At 33.4% G+C, this 14,672-nt stretch overlaps 2 long non-coding RNA genes across 2 annotated transcripts; both read left to right on the top strand.

Annotated features, from left to right (window-relative positions):
• Positions 1-5,268: 5,268 nt before the first annotated feature.
• On the top strand, positions 5,269-6,238 carry LOC121982688. Its single transcript, XR_006112188.1, has 4 exons — positions 5,269-5,323; positions 5,393-5,460; positions 5,594-5,627; positions 6,096-6,238. It is a non-coding gene; the product is annotated as an uncharacterized LOC121982688 (long non-coding RNA).
• A 5,399-nt stretch (positions 6,239-11,637) lies between these two features.
• On the top strand, positions 11,638-12,448 carry LOC121982687. Its single transcript, XR_006112187.1, has 3 exons — positions 11,638-11,673; positions 12,081-12,163; positions 12,241-12,448. It is a non-coding gene; the product is annotated as an uncharacterized LOC121982687 (long non-coding RNA).
• The last annotated feature ends 2,224 nt before the right edge of the window (positions 12,449-14,672 follow it).

The following is a 14,672-nucleotide window of genomic DNA, read 5'->3' as shown; positions in this document are numbered from 1 at the left end:
GGCTATTTTAAAGATCACAAAAAAATTAGGAACCCATAGAAACTTGTTTCATGAAATTTTGACATCTCTAGATCCATATTTAGTGTCTTAGAATAATTTTTCTTTTATTTTTAAATTTTTTTAAATCTGGGACGAATCCAGGATTCGTCCCAGATTTAAAAAAATTAAAAAATAAAATAAATATCATTCGGAAGGCCTAAATATGGACCTAGAGATCTCGGAATTTAATGAAACAAGTTTCTATGTGTTCATAATTTTCTCTTGATCATAAAAATATCATAATCCTGAATTTTAACCTAATATATTGAGTGTGGTAATTTTTTAACATGAATATGACCTAATGCTTAATAAAAAATTCACCACAGTCGATATAATATGTTAAAATTATGGATGAGGATATTTTTAACATCAAAAAAAAATTAGGAACCCATAAAAACTTGTTTCATGAAATTCCGACATCTCTAGGTCCATATTTAGTGCCTCCGATTAATTTTTCTTTTATTTTTTAATTTTCTTAAATCTGGCACGAATCCTGGAATTCGTCCCAAAATCTGGGACGAATCCAAGATTCGTCCCAGAATTAAAAAAACCAAAAAATAAAATAAATATCATTAGGAAGGCTTAAATATGGACCTAGAGATCTCGGAATTTAATGAAATAAGTTTCTATGTATTCATAATTTTCTCCTGATCATAAAAATATCCTAATCCTGAATTTTAACCTAATATATTGAGTGTGGTGATTTTTTAACACGAATATGACCTAATGATTAATAAAAAATTCACCACAGTCAATATAATATGTTAAAATTATGGATAAGGATATTTTTGAGATTAGGAAAAAATTAGGAATCTATAGAAACTTGTTTCATGAAATTCCGACATCTCTAGGTCCATATTTAGTGTCTCCGATTAATTTTTCTTTTATTTTTTAATTTTCTTAAATTTGGGACGAATCCTGGAATTCGTCCCCAAATCTGGGACGAATTCAGGAATTCGTCCCAAAATCTGGGACGAATCCAAGATTCGTCCCAAATTTAAAAAAAAATAATAAATAAAATAAATATCATTCCGAAGGTCTAAATATGGATCTAGAGATCTCAGAATTTAATGAAACAAGTTTCTATGCGTTCATAATTTTCTCCTGATCATAAAAATATACTAATTCTGAATTTTAACCTAATATATTGAGTGTGGTGATTTTTTAACATGAATATAATCTAATGCTTAATAAAAAATTCACCACAGTCAATATAATATGTTAAAATTTTGGATGAGGATATTTTTAACATCACAAAAAAATTAGGAACTCATAGAAATTTGTTTCATAAAATTCTGACATCTCTAGGTCCATATTTATTGAAACATAGATAGTTTAGTGTTTATTAAGTATGTTAGCGTTTAACGTATGTTTGAATATGTGTCTAAAACTTTAAATATATACCTACATATGTCAGAATTTCATGAAACAAGATTCTATGAGTTTTTAATTTTCTCTTGATTGTAAAAATGTCCTCATCTATAATTTTACCCTAATATTTTGAGTGTTGTGATTTTTTAACTTGAATTTAAAGAATTTGGTTTAAAAAATCACTACACTAAATATATTAGGTTAAAATTATGAATGAGGATTTATTTATGATTATTACAAAATTAAGAACCCATAGAAACTTGTTTCATGAAATTCCGACATCTCTAGGTTCATATTTAATGTCTCCGATTAATTTTTCTTTTTATTTTTAAATTTTTTTGAATTTGGGACGAATCCTGGATTTGTCCCAAAATCTGGGACGAATCCAGGAATTCGTCCCAAAATCTGGGACGAATCCAGGAATTCGTCCCAAAATCTGGGACAAATCCAGGATTCGTCCCAGAATTAAAAAAAAATGAAAAAAAAAATAAATATCATTCGGAAGGCCTAAATATGGACCTAAAGATCTCAAAATTTAATGAAATAAGTTTCTATGTATTCATAATTTTCTCCTGATCATAAAAATATCCTAATCCTGAATTTTAACCTAATATATTGAGTGTGGTGATTTTTTAACACGAATATGACCTAATGATTAATAAAAAATTCACCACAGTCAATATAATATGTTAAAATTATGGAAAAGATATTTTTGAGATTAGGAAAAAATTAGGAATCCATAGAAACTTGTTTCATGAAATTCCGACATCTCTAGGTCCATATTTAGTGTCTCCGATTACTTTTTCTTTTCTTTTTTAATTTTCTTAAATCTGGGACGAATCCTGGATTCGTCCCAAAATTTGGGACGAATCCTGGAATTCATCCCCAAATCTGGGACGAATCCAGGAATTCGTCCCAAAATCTGGGACGAATCCAGGATTCGTCCCAGATTTATAAAAAATAAAAAATAAAATAAATATCATTCCGAAGGCCTAAATATGGACCTAGAGATCTCAGAATTTAATGAAACAAGTTTTTATGCATTCATAATTTTCTCCTGATCATAAAAATATACTAATTCTGAATTTTAACCTAATATATTGAGTGTGGTGATATTTTAACACGAATATGACCTAATTCTTAATAAAAAATTCACCACAGTCAATATAATATGTTAAAATTATGGATGAGGATATTTTTAACATCACTAAAAAATTAGGAACCCATAGAAATTTGTTTTATGAAATTCCGACATCTCTAGGTCCATATTTAGTGAAACATAGATAGTTTAATGTTAATTAAGTATGTTAGCGTTTAACGTATGTTTGAATATGTGTCTAAAACTTTAAATATATACCTACGGATGCCAGAATTTTATGAAACAAGATTCTATGAGTTTCTAATTTTCTCCTGATTGTAAAAATGTCCTCATCTATAATTTTACCCTAATATTTTGAGTGTTGTGATTTTTTAATTTAAATTTAATCAATTTGGTTTAAAAAATCACTACACTAAATATATTAGGTTAAAATTATGAATGAGGATATATTTATGATTATTACAAAATTAGGAACCCATAGAAACTTATTTCATGAAATTTTGACATCTCTAGGTCTATATTTAGTGCCTCCGATTAATTTTTCTTTAATTTTTTAATTTTTTTAAATTTGGGACGAATCCTAGATTTGTCCCAAAATCTGGGACGAATCCTGGAATTCATCCCCAAATCTGGGACGAATCCAGGAATTCGTCCCAAAATCTGGGACGAATCCAGGATTCGTCCCAGAATTAAAAAAATGAAAAAATAAAATAAATATCATTCGGAAGGCCTAAATATGGACCTAGAGATCTCGGAATTTAATGAAATAAGTTTCTATGCGTTCATAATTTTCTCCTGATCATAAAAATATCCTAATCCTAAATTTTAACCTAATATATTGAGTGTGGTGATTTTTTAACACGAATATGACCTAATGATTAATAAAAAATTCACCACAGTCAATCTAATATGTTAAAATTATGGATAAGGATATTTTTGAGATTAGGAAAAAATTAGGAATCCATAGAAACTTGTTTCATGAAATTCCGACATCTCTAGGTCCATATTTAGTGTCTCCGATTAATTTTTCTTTTCTTTTTTAATTTTCTTAAATCTGGGACGAATCCTGGATTCGTCCCAAAATTTGGGACGAATCCTGGAATTCGTCCCCAAATCTGGGACGAATCCAGGAATTCGTCCCAAAATCTGGGACGAATCCAGGATTTGTCCCAGAATTAAAAAAATGAAAAAATAAAATAAATATCATTTGGAAGGCCTAAATATGGACTTAGAAATCTCAGAATTTAATGAAATAAGTTTCTATTCGTTCATAATTTTTTCCTGATCATAAAAATATACTAATTCTGAATTTTAACCTAATATATTGAGTGTGGTGATTTTTTAACACGAATATAACCTAATGCTTAATAAAAAATTCACCACAGTCAATATAATATGTTAAAATTATGGATAAGGATATTTTTGAGATTAGGAAAAAATTAGGAATCCATAGAAACTTGTTTCGTGAAATTTCGACATCTCTAGGTCCATATTTAGTCCTCCGATTATTTTTTTTTTTTTTTAATTTTCTTAAATCTGGGATGAATCCTGGATTCGTCCCAAAATTTGGGACGAATCCAGGAATTCGTCCCAAAAGTAGGGACAAAAATGGCAACAAAATATTTTTGTTTCTAAAAAACCCTATATCCCTTAATCCCACATATGCTCTTTACCCGATCTCCTTCTCGCAGCGGCGGCTGAATCCTTCTCCAGCGGTGGCGGAATCCTTCTTACCACTCTCTCCTCTCCTCTCCTCTCCCATCTCATCTCTCTCTCTCAAGTCTCAATCGCTTCGCCAGCTAAGTAATTCCTCGCGGCGGCTTCACATCGACCAATGGGGATCCTCTCCGTCGCTTCCCCGCCGGCCGCCTCCTCCTCTGCCGCCCGCTGCCGCGCGCACAAGTCCTTTCTCTTCTCCAACTACGTCCTCCTCGGCGCCGCCTCCAGCTGCATCTTCCTCACCTTCTCCCTCCGCCTGCTCCCCTCAGCCTGCGGCTTCCTTCTCATCCTGCTCCACGCCGTCACCATCGCCAGGCGTGTCCTCAACTGGATGCGCCTGGCCGCCGTCGTCGTGCTTGGCCGCTCGTGGTCGCACCTGGCAGCGTGTGGCTGCTCCTGGACGGGGCTGCTCTGGTGGTTTAAATTCTGATACAGTACTTATCCGCTGTTTGTATGCTTATCCAGTTATAATGATGATTGATTTTGTAACCTTGATTCAATCAACTCATTTTAGGTCAACATTTTATGTTATTTCTTTGAACGGTAAGAATTTGGACTTGCTAAGTCTCAGTAATTTATTTATGCATTGAATTTGTGCTTTCCATCAAATTACGCCTCTGATTTCTCATCCTATCTCCTAAGTAGAATGATAGTTGGCTTGATTTTGTGGGTTCGGCTTATCAACAAGAGTTGTCTACTGAAATTGATCATCATTCATGGCCAAAAAAATAACATTTATAGCTACTAAAAGAACAAAGTTTAGAGAGACTAAAATGTTAGTGAAAAAAGTACAAATGATTTATTATGTTAAGGTATTGACTAAATTTGTAATTTTGTTTGTGCAGGTCTCGCTTGGTGTAGTTGGAGACACTCGTATCATAAAGCACTTGTGTAGATCTTCCCCGTGGTATTCTAGCCTATCTTTAATATGCAAACTTACCAAACTTATATCTCACTGAGTTTTTTATATACTGTCTCAGTTATAATTTTATTTGTTTTATCAGTTAATACATTGTATTTGTTCCTACAGGTCATTAGAGGTGACATCTAATATTTTTTCCCCCTCTTGTTCTACAAGCTATTTGAAGAAAAATGGTAAGTTTTTGAAAGTTCCTTTTTATGAATCAAATTTGCAATTTACTTTATCTTATATTGGAATTTTAGTTCCGCTCTAAGTCAGATTCCTCCGCGTGACGATGATGATGATGGCGACGATGATAACGATGATGCTGGTGATGCTATTTCATGATTTTAATTATGTCTGATGATTATTTGTCTCATAATTAGTGTTTTATACATTAAACCATGCCATGTTAACTTTTCTAATTTTTATTTTATTTAATATTGTTAATTTGTTTTTAACAGGATTGGTGAGGCGAAATATGTATCGGAGAAAAAAGTAAGTATTAAATAACACACTCGTAGTTGAACATGTTAGACTTTTAATTATATTTATATATTTTTAAATTAGTTATATTTGAAAAGTTAAATAAAGGTATCTTTTTATATATTTGTTGAAATTTGATATTACTGCATTATTACTTCAAATTCCAAATTATGATTAGAGTTTGCCTAACAACCAAGTAACTATGAGTACTTAAAGACTAGTATCAACTAATTGCTCATATATTAGTTTGTGCTTTTTTCATTTCAGACATTTTCATATTATAGGAATTTTAAGAATACATCTCATTCTCTCTATGTTTGATGAAATATAATATTTGTAAAACTTGTTTGATAAGGTGAAATATGGTATATCATAACAATTTGATACAAATGAAACTGTTAGAATTGTGAGATTGTTAGAATTTAAGTTATTATCTTTCTGGTTACACATGATCTGGTTTATTTGTTTGTTTGTATGCAGGAAGAGAAGAGTTGATGGGGATGAAAGCTTTTGTGGAGAAAGAAGATGAGTTGATGTATCTTAGTTTTTTTTTAAATTTAACTCCTTGTTTAACTTCTTGGATTATTAGACTTTATAAATATTTGAGTGTTGAACTTGTATAATATTTTGGAGTCGTTTGAAGAAGATGTTGAGAACTTTGAATTTGTTGTATTGTGATTTGATTTCAATTATTAATATATGTATCTGAAATAGGATGTGTTGAATGTATATATTGTGTTATTTGTGATATTGTTAATTAGGATGTGTTGAAAGTCTATATTTTGTTATTTGAATTTGTTATATATATTTTATTTGAATTTATTGTAGAAATGTATAGTTGCTGGATTTTTTTTTAATTTAGGAACGAATTTGGCAACGAAAATAATTTGTTCCAAACTTATCCATTGATAATTTTGCAATAAAAATATTTTTGTTCCAAATTTCGTCCCAGATTCTGGGACGAATATGCGGATTCGTCCCAGAATTTGGGACGAAACTGCGGATTTGTTCCAGTATTTGGGACGAAATTTGGAATGAATATTTATTTTTTAAATGAAATTAGTATTTTCGTTGCCAAATTCGTTGTAAATTTTGCAACAAAAATAATATTCGTTGCAATGTGTCATGAAAATTAGCAACAAATTTGGCAACGAAAATATAATTTGTTGCCAAATTTGGGACAGATTTGGCAACAGAATTAAATTCATCCCCGAATTCGTCCCCAAATTCGTTGCTAAGTTTGCAACAAAATAAATTTTCGTTGCAAAATTGTATAGTATTTTGGGACAAATAGAGTTTTTTGTTGCAAAATTGGCAACGAATTTGGGGACGAAAATATTATTCATCGCCAATTTTGTCCCCAAATTCGTTGCCAAATTTCCAACGAACAAATATTTGTTCCAAAAGTTGGCATCAATAATTTTGGGACGAAAATATTTTCGTCCCAAATTTTGTCCCTAAATATTTTGCAACGAATTTTTTTTTTCAAATTCGTCCCAAAATTTGTCCCAGAAGCCTTTATTTTTTGTAGTGTGGGGTCAAGCCAATTAATTGATTCATGGGCCAAATTAATTAATCATTGGTGCATCAATTATTTATTTATTTATTTATTTATTTATTTAATATATTTATAATATTTAAGAAATATTAATGGTGTGGTTCAATATTAATTAACTTCATTTCTATTTAAACCATTTTTTTAATATATTTTCTTGTTTGATGTGAGATTATTTTACATATCTATTTAAGCTAATTTTTTTAACCTATTTGCCTTAAACTCATTAACGTGAGAAAATTCTATCTTTCTATTAAAGTTAATTCAAATCCTATTTGTCTTGAATTATTTGATGTGGAACTATTCTACCTTTAATTTATTAAATTTATTAATCTATTTAACTCTCTTAATTACTTAATTATTTTATTTTATTCATTCAATATTAATTTTAAAAATAAATCAATAACTTATTTGGTAAAAACTATTTAACTTGGATAATAACTTTTATGAAATACATACATATATATATATATATATATATATATATATATATATATATATATATATATATATATATATATATATATATATATATATATACTCGATCAGGATTCATAACTAGGTTAACAAGTTGATTTCGACCATTGATTTTTTTTATAAATTTATAACTTTTAAATATTTTTAAAAGATAATAATAATATTGAACCATGAGCATTAATCATCTTAGACAGTTAAAATTATGGGTCGATATTTTAGGAATCGGCAAACCGACAGTTCAGAATCATGGTTAGGTCTAGGAAGATATTTGATCACTGAATGAGGTTATTGCAATAATTTAAGCCGAGGAGAGTCGAAGAGGTATTATGCCTGAACTAGTAACATCTGAAGGATCTGCCATGGTTGCACAAGAGAATACCCATCAAAGCAAAACTAGGGATATATCTTAAAGTGACCCTCAATATAATCTTTGGTGCACTTACTATAAGAAGCCCAAACATACCAAGGACCATCGTTGGAAATTGCATGGAAAACTCACTACTTCAAGCAAAGAATGGGATCTATGTGGTGATCAAAAAAATTCAACAATAAACTCATCAAGTTTTCTATATAAAAGTCTTCCAAAAAATTTCTCCCAACAATCTCCTAGAGAAAATTCTCTAGGTTACCTTAATCAAGCCAAGATTGAGAAACTTCAAAGTTTATTGGGGGCATTGGAGCAACCTAATAGCTCATGTTTACTAGCATTCTATGGTAAATCTCTTTCTCATGGATTACATATGCCTCAAGCCTATTTATACACATTACAAGAAAAACCCTCATAGACATCGGTGGAACAACAGCGGTTTTAAGCAAAAACCGATGTCTTTGAGTATTTTACACCGGTTTTTCAAAAAACCGATGTCTATAAGCACATATTTTCGCTCATAGACATCGGTTTTTTAAGTCGATGTCTATTAGCGCCTTTTTTTCGTTAATAGACACTGATTTTAATAGCGATTTTTAAAACCCGGTGTCTATGATACAATAAAATAATTTAATTTTCCCACCAATACTTAGCCGAAATTTGCAACACTTTACTCTTCTCTCCAAACCTAAATCTATATCGCGTCGTCCCCTTCCTCTCCCGATCAGGATCAAGACGCCCCTTGCTTCATCCAACCACACCGCTCCTCCAACTCCTCCCTCTGGGTAAGAAGAAGAGGAGCCCTTCTCCACCCTCGCTTCTCCCTTGCTTCTCCTTACTTTTTGATGTTTATCGTCGAAATCTGAAGACTTAGTGGAGACTTAGCAGCTAAGGCTTGTTGGAGACGGCAGCCTTTGGTCAAGTCCTCAAGCTAAGGTTGGAGCCGCCCAATCTGTTTGTTTTTATGTCTTGCTTTTGTTGGTTATCGTGGAGCTGCATTATGGAGGTGATGGTCGAGTTGGATCTTTTTGTTGGGCTTTTCGAATCGACCATTTTTTTTTGTTTCCAATATGGTGATTTTATGAGAGAAAGCTGGGGTTTTTGTTTGATTTGCGGCGGTGTTGTGGTTCTTGCTGTGGATTTTAGGTCTAGCGGCTTGTTAGGGCAGTAGAAAGAGTTGATGAGATCCAACTCGATCCGCCACGAACAATGCAGGTAACAATGTTGCTTCCGTGCTCCACGTTCTTTGCTAATCGTTGGTAGAAATGCTTGTTAGAGCTTTGATATGTGTCCTTCCGTTGCACATTTTGTGTGGGAGGCTTTTTTCCCCTTCTGTTTGTTAGCTAGAGCCCTAGAGCCAATCATTTGATGATTGTATTTTGGACTTGTTGTATCATATTCTATATAAATAAAGGCATTTAGTTTTTGATTCACTACAACAAAAACCCTCATAGACATCAGTGGAACAATAACAGTTTTAAGCAAAAACCGAAGTCTTTGAGTATTTTACACCGGTTTTTTCAAAAACCGGTGTCTATGAGCGCAGATTTTCGCTCATAGACATCGGTTTTTTAGGCGATGTCTATAAGCGCCCTTTTTTTCGTTAATAGACACCGATTTTAACAGCGGTTTTTAAAACCCGGTGTTAATGAATCAAAATAAAATATTTTAATTTTCCCACCAGCCAAAAAGCAGAAAAGACGAGTAAAAGTCAGAAAAGCAGGCCAAGGATCCCCTTCAATTAAACCCTAATTGAAATCCCGCCACCATGACTCCCTCTTCCGTCGCCAAAGAAGACCTTCTCTTCCTCCTCCCCTTCGACTCCCTCGTCACTCGGATCCCCTTCTTCACCTCTCCTTCTCCTTCCTCCCTCTCTGCTTTTCCTCGACGTTGTTCCTTTCCCTCGCATAGTAGAAGCTGCAGCCGGCCTGCCACCTTTGCCTCACTTTCCCCCGGTTCCTCCGAGCTCCATCACCTCTGGAGCCACTTCAACCGATTCGTGCGTTTCCACAGCGAGCCCCGTGCCCCATCGGGTTTGCCTCCGCCGGCCTCTCGAACGACGAGATCCATCTGGAGGATGAGAGCCCTCTCATTGCCGAGGACAACGACGCCCCCATTAACGGCGTGGCGGAGTATGAGAGGCCGAAGAAGGTTTTGATTTTGATGAGTGATACTAGTGGTGGGCATCGCGCGTCGGCGGAGGCCATCAGGGTTGCCTTCAACCAGGAATTCGGCGATGAGTACCAAGTGAATTAGAAATTTAATTAGTGGTCTTGTCTCCAAGTGGTCCAGAAAGTAGCTTTTTCCCCTTGCTCTATGGATCAAAATCTTGTGCTAGTGTAGGTCTTTGTGACTAACTTGTGGACGGAGCATACGCCCTGGCCATTTAATCAATTACCGAGAAGCTACAATTTTTTGGTAAAGCATGGTGCTTTGTGGAAAATGACGTACTATGGTACCGCACCTCGCTTGGTGCACCAACCACATTTTGCGGCAACTTCAACGTTTATTGCTCGGTTAGAATGTTTCCTTGTTTTTATCTTTCCGACACCTTGTTTTTATTCTTTTTCAACATTAAAATAGTGTTGGATAACTTCTAGATGTGTGTGTTGGGAAAATTGGTTATTGTTATGAATTAGTATCAATGTTCCTTAAATAGTTTAGCTGTAAGTTTATCTTTCACTTTGGCTTAAAACGATGAATTCCAATATTATCTTATCCTCAATCTCTTTCTTTGTGTTGGCTAACATGAGTTCTTATCCATATTGCAGAGAGAAGTGAAAATATTCTACTTGTTGACCTTCTCTCTGATTGTTTCACACAAACCTGAGAATAAATAGTTTGATGCGGTTTTTGACTACTGAAAATGGATATACCCTTTAATTCAGTGAGAAATGTTGGATCAGAGTGAATCATCAACTTATATTTGTAGTTAAGATCTTCTCAGAGACATTTTTTAGTCTGTTTATCTCTATTATTTGGCACAATCAAAAGCCACAGTCACTAAACACTAGGAAGAACTGTGTGCCTTGGTCAGTGATGGTGCAAAAAAGAGGATCATTATCATTATCATGCCTAGTAATTTCAATTAAAGTCCATGCTGCTTTTATCTTAGGCGTATGAGATAATCAATGAAATTATATGGAAGTGATTTTTTTCAATTAAAGTACTAGAACTATAGACTTGTCCTCTGCTCATTTTACTTTCTTAATTTGAGAGCAAATCAGGAGAACCCTATTTAAATTTAAATAGATATCTTGTTTCATCATCGAGTGGATAGATGCATAAATCTTTATGGTATACTGTACTTGTGCAGATTTGCCATGAGTTTGAGCGATTCAGCACGTACTTACCATACATCAAGATTGCTTATTGTATACTGTACTTGTTGTCCAGTAACTTATCTTTGAACTATTAATATTATATCGTGATATAGGTTTTACATCATAAACCAAAGAAGACACTGAAGGAGATAACCAAAGATTTATGCCCAGTTGAGACCACTTATAAATATTCAAAGTTTCAGTCATTTAGATTGTCAGTAACGAACTGTTTTTTTGATTTGATTTGGTTTTCAGGTTCTTAGCATACAATAGTTATACAGAATCAGTACTATGTACTAAGATGACAAGTATGGCACGCAGAGTGTTACATCAGAGGTATGATTTTACTTAGATATGTTCTTAAGTTGCATTCTGTTTATATATATATATATATATATCACATGCATAATTTTCATATTCACAATGGAATAGCTAAGTGTGGTACCAACTAAGTTTGTGTGGGGACAAAATAGAGAGCAATTAAGGCACCAAGATGGGGCCAGTCTAGTGACGCAATAATGGTGCGTTTCTAGCATCTAGTAATATTCTTGTTGACATAACCAACTGATGGAAGACAATTGGGAATAAATATATTGGCCTATACCAAGTCTTCCATCTCATAGCTTGCCTTTGGGATAAATGGTATCAACCTTATTTTGCAATGACTTCAAACTGTTCTGTTGCACTTTTAGGTCTTTCCAAGTAATGACGTAGAGTTTTTTTTTCCCTTTTCAATTTTATAGATCATTTCAAGTATGAGACTTGTGATGGCCGAGGGCTCAAATAATTCTTCCAATAATTCTTTCTTGTTAGATGATGATTCCAGGTAGGCCTTAAACTTTTTCTTCCTCTGTTCTACATATTAGTTACTATAAATAAGATTTACATTCTCCTTTGATGCAGCATTCCATTTTTGGTCGATGATATCTCAAAGTCAATGACAGAAATAGATATAGCAGATATCGATCCACCGCCTTTCCTTTGTCAGAGTTCGGGCTTTGCATTTTTGGCACAATGAAAGTAGCAAATGTTACCGTCCTGTTTATCCACTGCTAATCCCCCTGTGCCTGTGCATAAATTTCTGCCTTCCATCCTGTCCATATCATCAAGTAAACAGGGTAGTATTATAGCAGATATAATATCATTCTTTTATGATATGATCTACACATGCACATTATAAACAATATACAATAAGCAATGCTGATATACGGTGAATTTACTTCTTTACTTATTTCTTGTTTTACTTGACGTATTATTGAGCATCCTCATCCATATATTATAGGCCTTGAAAATTATATACAGTTATATATTGACCATAATATTAGTAATTTGATTATCAAGTTGATCTCATAGTTCTGTTGGTTCTAAAGGAAATTTATTCTTTGTCACTTTTTATACGTACAAGAGTTTTGGATTGTTTAGGGGAGAGAATTACAAGTCAGAAAAGCTCAAGTTCTTTAGTGGATATATACAGTTGTTTGTTTCACCTTTCTTGATCTCAATGCACACCAATCCCTTAGTTTAGGGAGATAATACATTTTGTTGAGTTGTTGTTACAAATTAATCCCTTATATTTATGTGATAATTGATGAATGTTTCTTTTTTTAAGCATTTCAGTTAGTCATCTTGTTACCTGGTGCCCTTACTGCTTTTTCAACTATGATTTTTGGTCTTGGTTTACTAATATATTATTTATGTATTTTTACAGTTTACAAATCTCAAGTACTCCAGAGTTAAAATTGATGAAGTGCGGATCGAGTGGGTTGAATACATGCTAGATTACATTTGAAGTGCGGTTCTACCTTGATGTGTTGTTAAAAGAATGTTCTACCTTAATTTTGATATCTATTAGCTAGCTTTTGATGTAAAAAGAATGTTTGGGTATTTTATGGATACTGTTGTAAGAAGATTATTTATATAATTTGTGAATATTTGTGTATTTTATGGATATTGTTGAATGAAGAATATTTGTATAATTTGTGAATATTTGTGTATTTTTTTTATTATTGTCGGTTTTTCATTATTTCGGAAATCAAATTGTTAAAAAATATCCATATTACATCGGTTTTCCACCGCTGCAAAACCAGTGTTATTAATTAATATTACAGCGGTCATTTACCGCTGCCAAAACTGGTGTTATTAACATACAATATTACATCGATTTTACACCGTTGATGAAACGATGTCGTTAAATGATACTACACCGGTTAATAACCGATTCGAAGACCGGTGTCGTTAAGTGATACTACACCGGTTTTAAACCGATGTCTAAAATGGCAGACCTTTTACATCGGTTTCATAGACATTGGTCGAAAATGAAATAGACGCCGGTGGAAAACCGATGTCTATGAGGATTTTTGTTGTAGTGGTTATTATACTTACTTGTATTGGTGCCAAATAAACTAAGTATAATAACGTCCTTGAGTAGACGGTTCTCACCTATATCAATCGGTTAGTTGAACCGATAGTGAGATGATATAGGGAACACTACTCTTAATCATTCCTAGTCGAGTATTAACATTCAGGGACAATGTTAATGCAATAAGACTAGCATGTAGGTCAACTCGATGACTTGATCTCACAAGTCATGGATATAGAGATATCATGTTGACACATGGGTATGCATTAGAGAATGTATACTGAATGACCCGCCATGAGAAAGTATCATGGATCGTTATATGAGTGTCATATACTTTCTCATGTGGCTATTAGTATGACTACTAGTCCTTAGACCTGAAGTCATCATGGTTCCCTACATAAGGAGTTATGTACTTTGGTTTCGTCAAACGTCACCCGTAACTGGGTGGACCATAAAGGCGATTACTGGGTATGTAACAAATTATGCGGAGGGATGTGAGTGATGTAGATGGGATCTATCCCTCCTATATGACAGGAGAGACATCGGTATTCTTGATAGAGTGAAACCACGAAGTGCATGGCCATGCCCAAATGAGTCAATATAGGATATTGAGCTCATTTGATTGAGTGAGTCTACTTGGAGTTCAAGATTTAGATTGATTAGAGGATGACACGGTCTATGCCTCACATTGATCAATCTAGATGTCTAGGATAGAAGGACACTTGTCATATATTGTGAGGAGTCACAATTAGTAGTCACAAGGTGATGTTGGATCTCAACATTCTTGTAACTTGGGTAGTAATGATGTATTGCTAGATACCGCTCATTACTTATGTTTCTAAATGAGTTTAGGGGCATTGCCAACATTACAAGAACCTATTGGGTCACACACAAAGAACAAGTGGATGGAGATTAGGTTCATATGATGAACCAAGACGAATAGATTCATTTGATAAATCAAATTGGATTAAGAGTA

The sequence above is a fragment of the Zingiber officinale genome, chromosome 5A (genome assembly GCF_018446385.1).
Source record: "Zingiber officinale cultivar Zhangliang chromosome 5A, Zo_v1.1, whole genome shotgun sequence".
Lineage (NCBI taxonomy): Eukaryota > Viridiplantae > Streptophyta > Magnoliopsida > Zingiberales > Zingiberaceae > Zingiber > Zingiber officinale.
The sequence above is the reverse complement of the archived record's forward strand: the minus strand, read 5'-3'. Positions and strand labels throughout refer to the sequence as shown.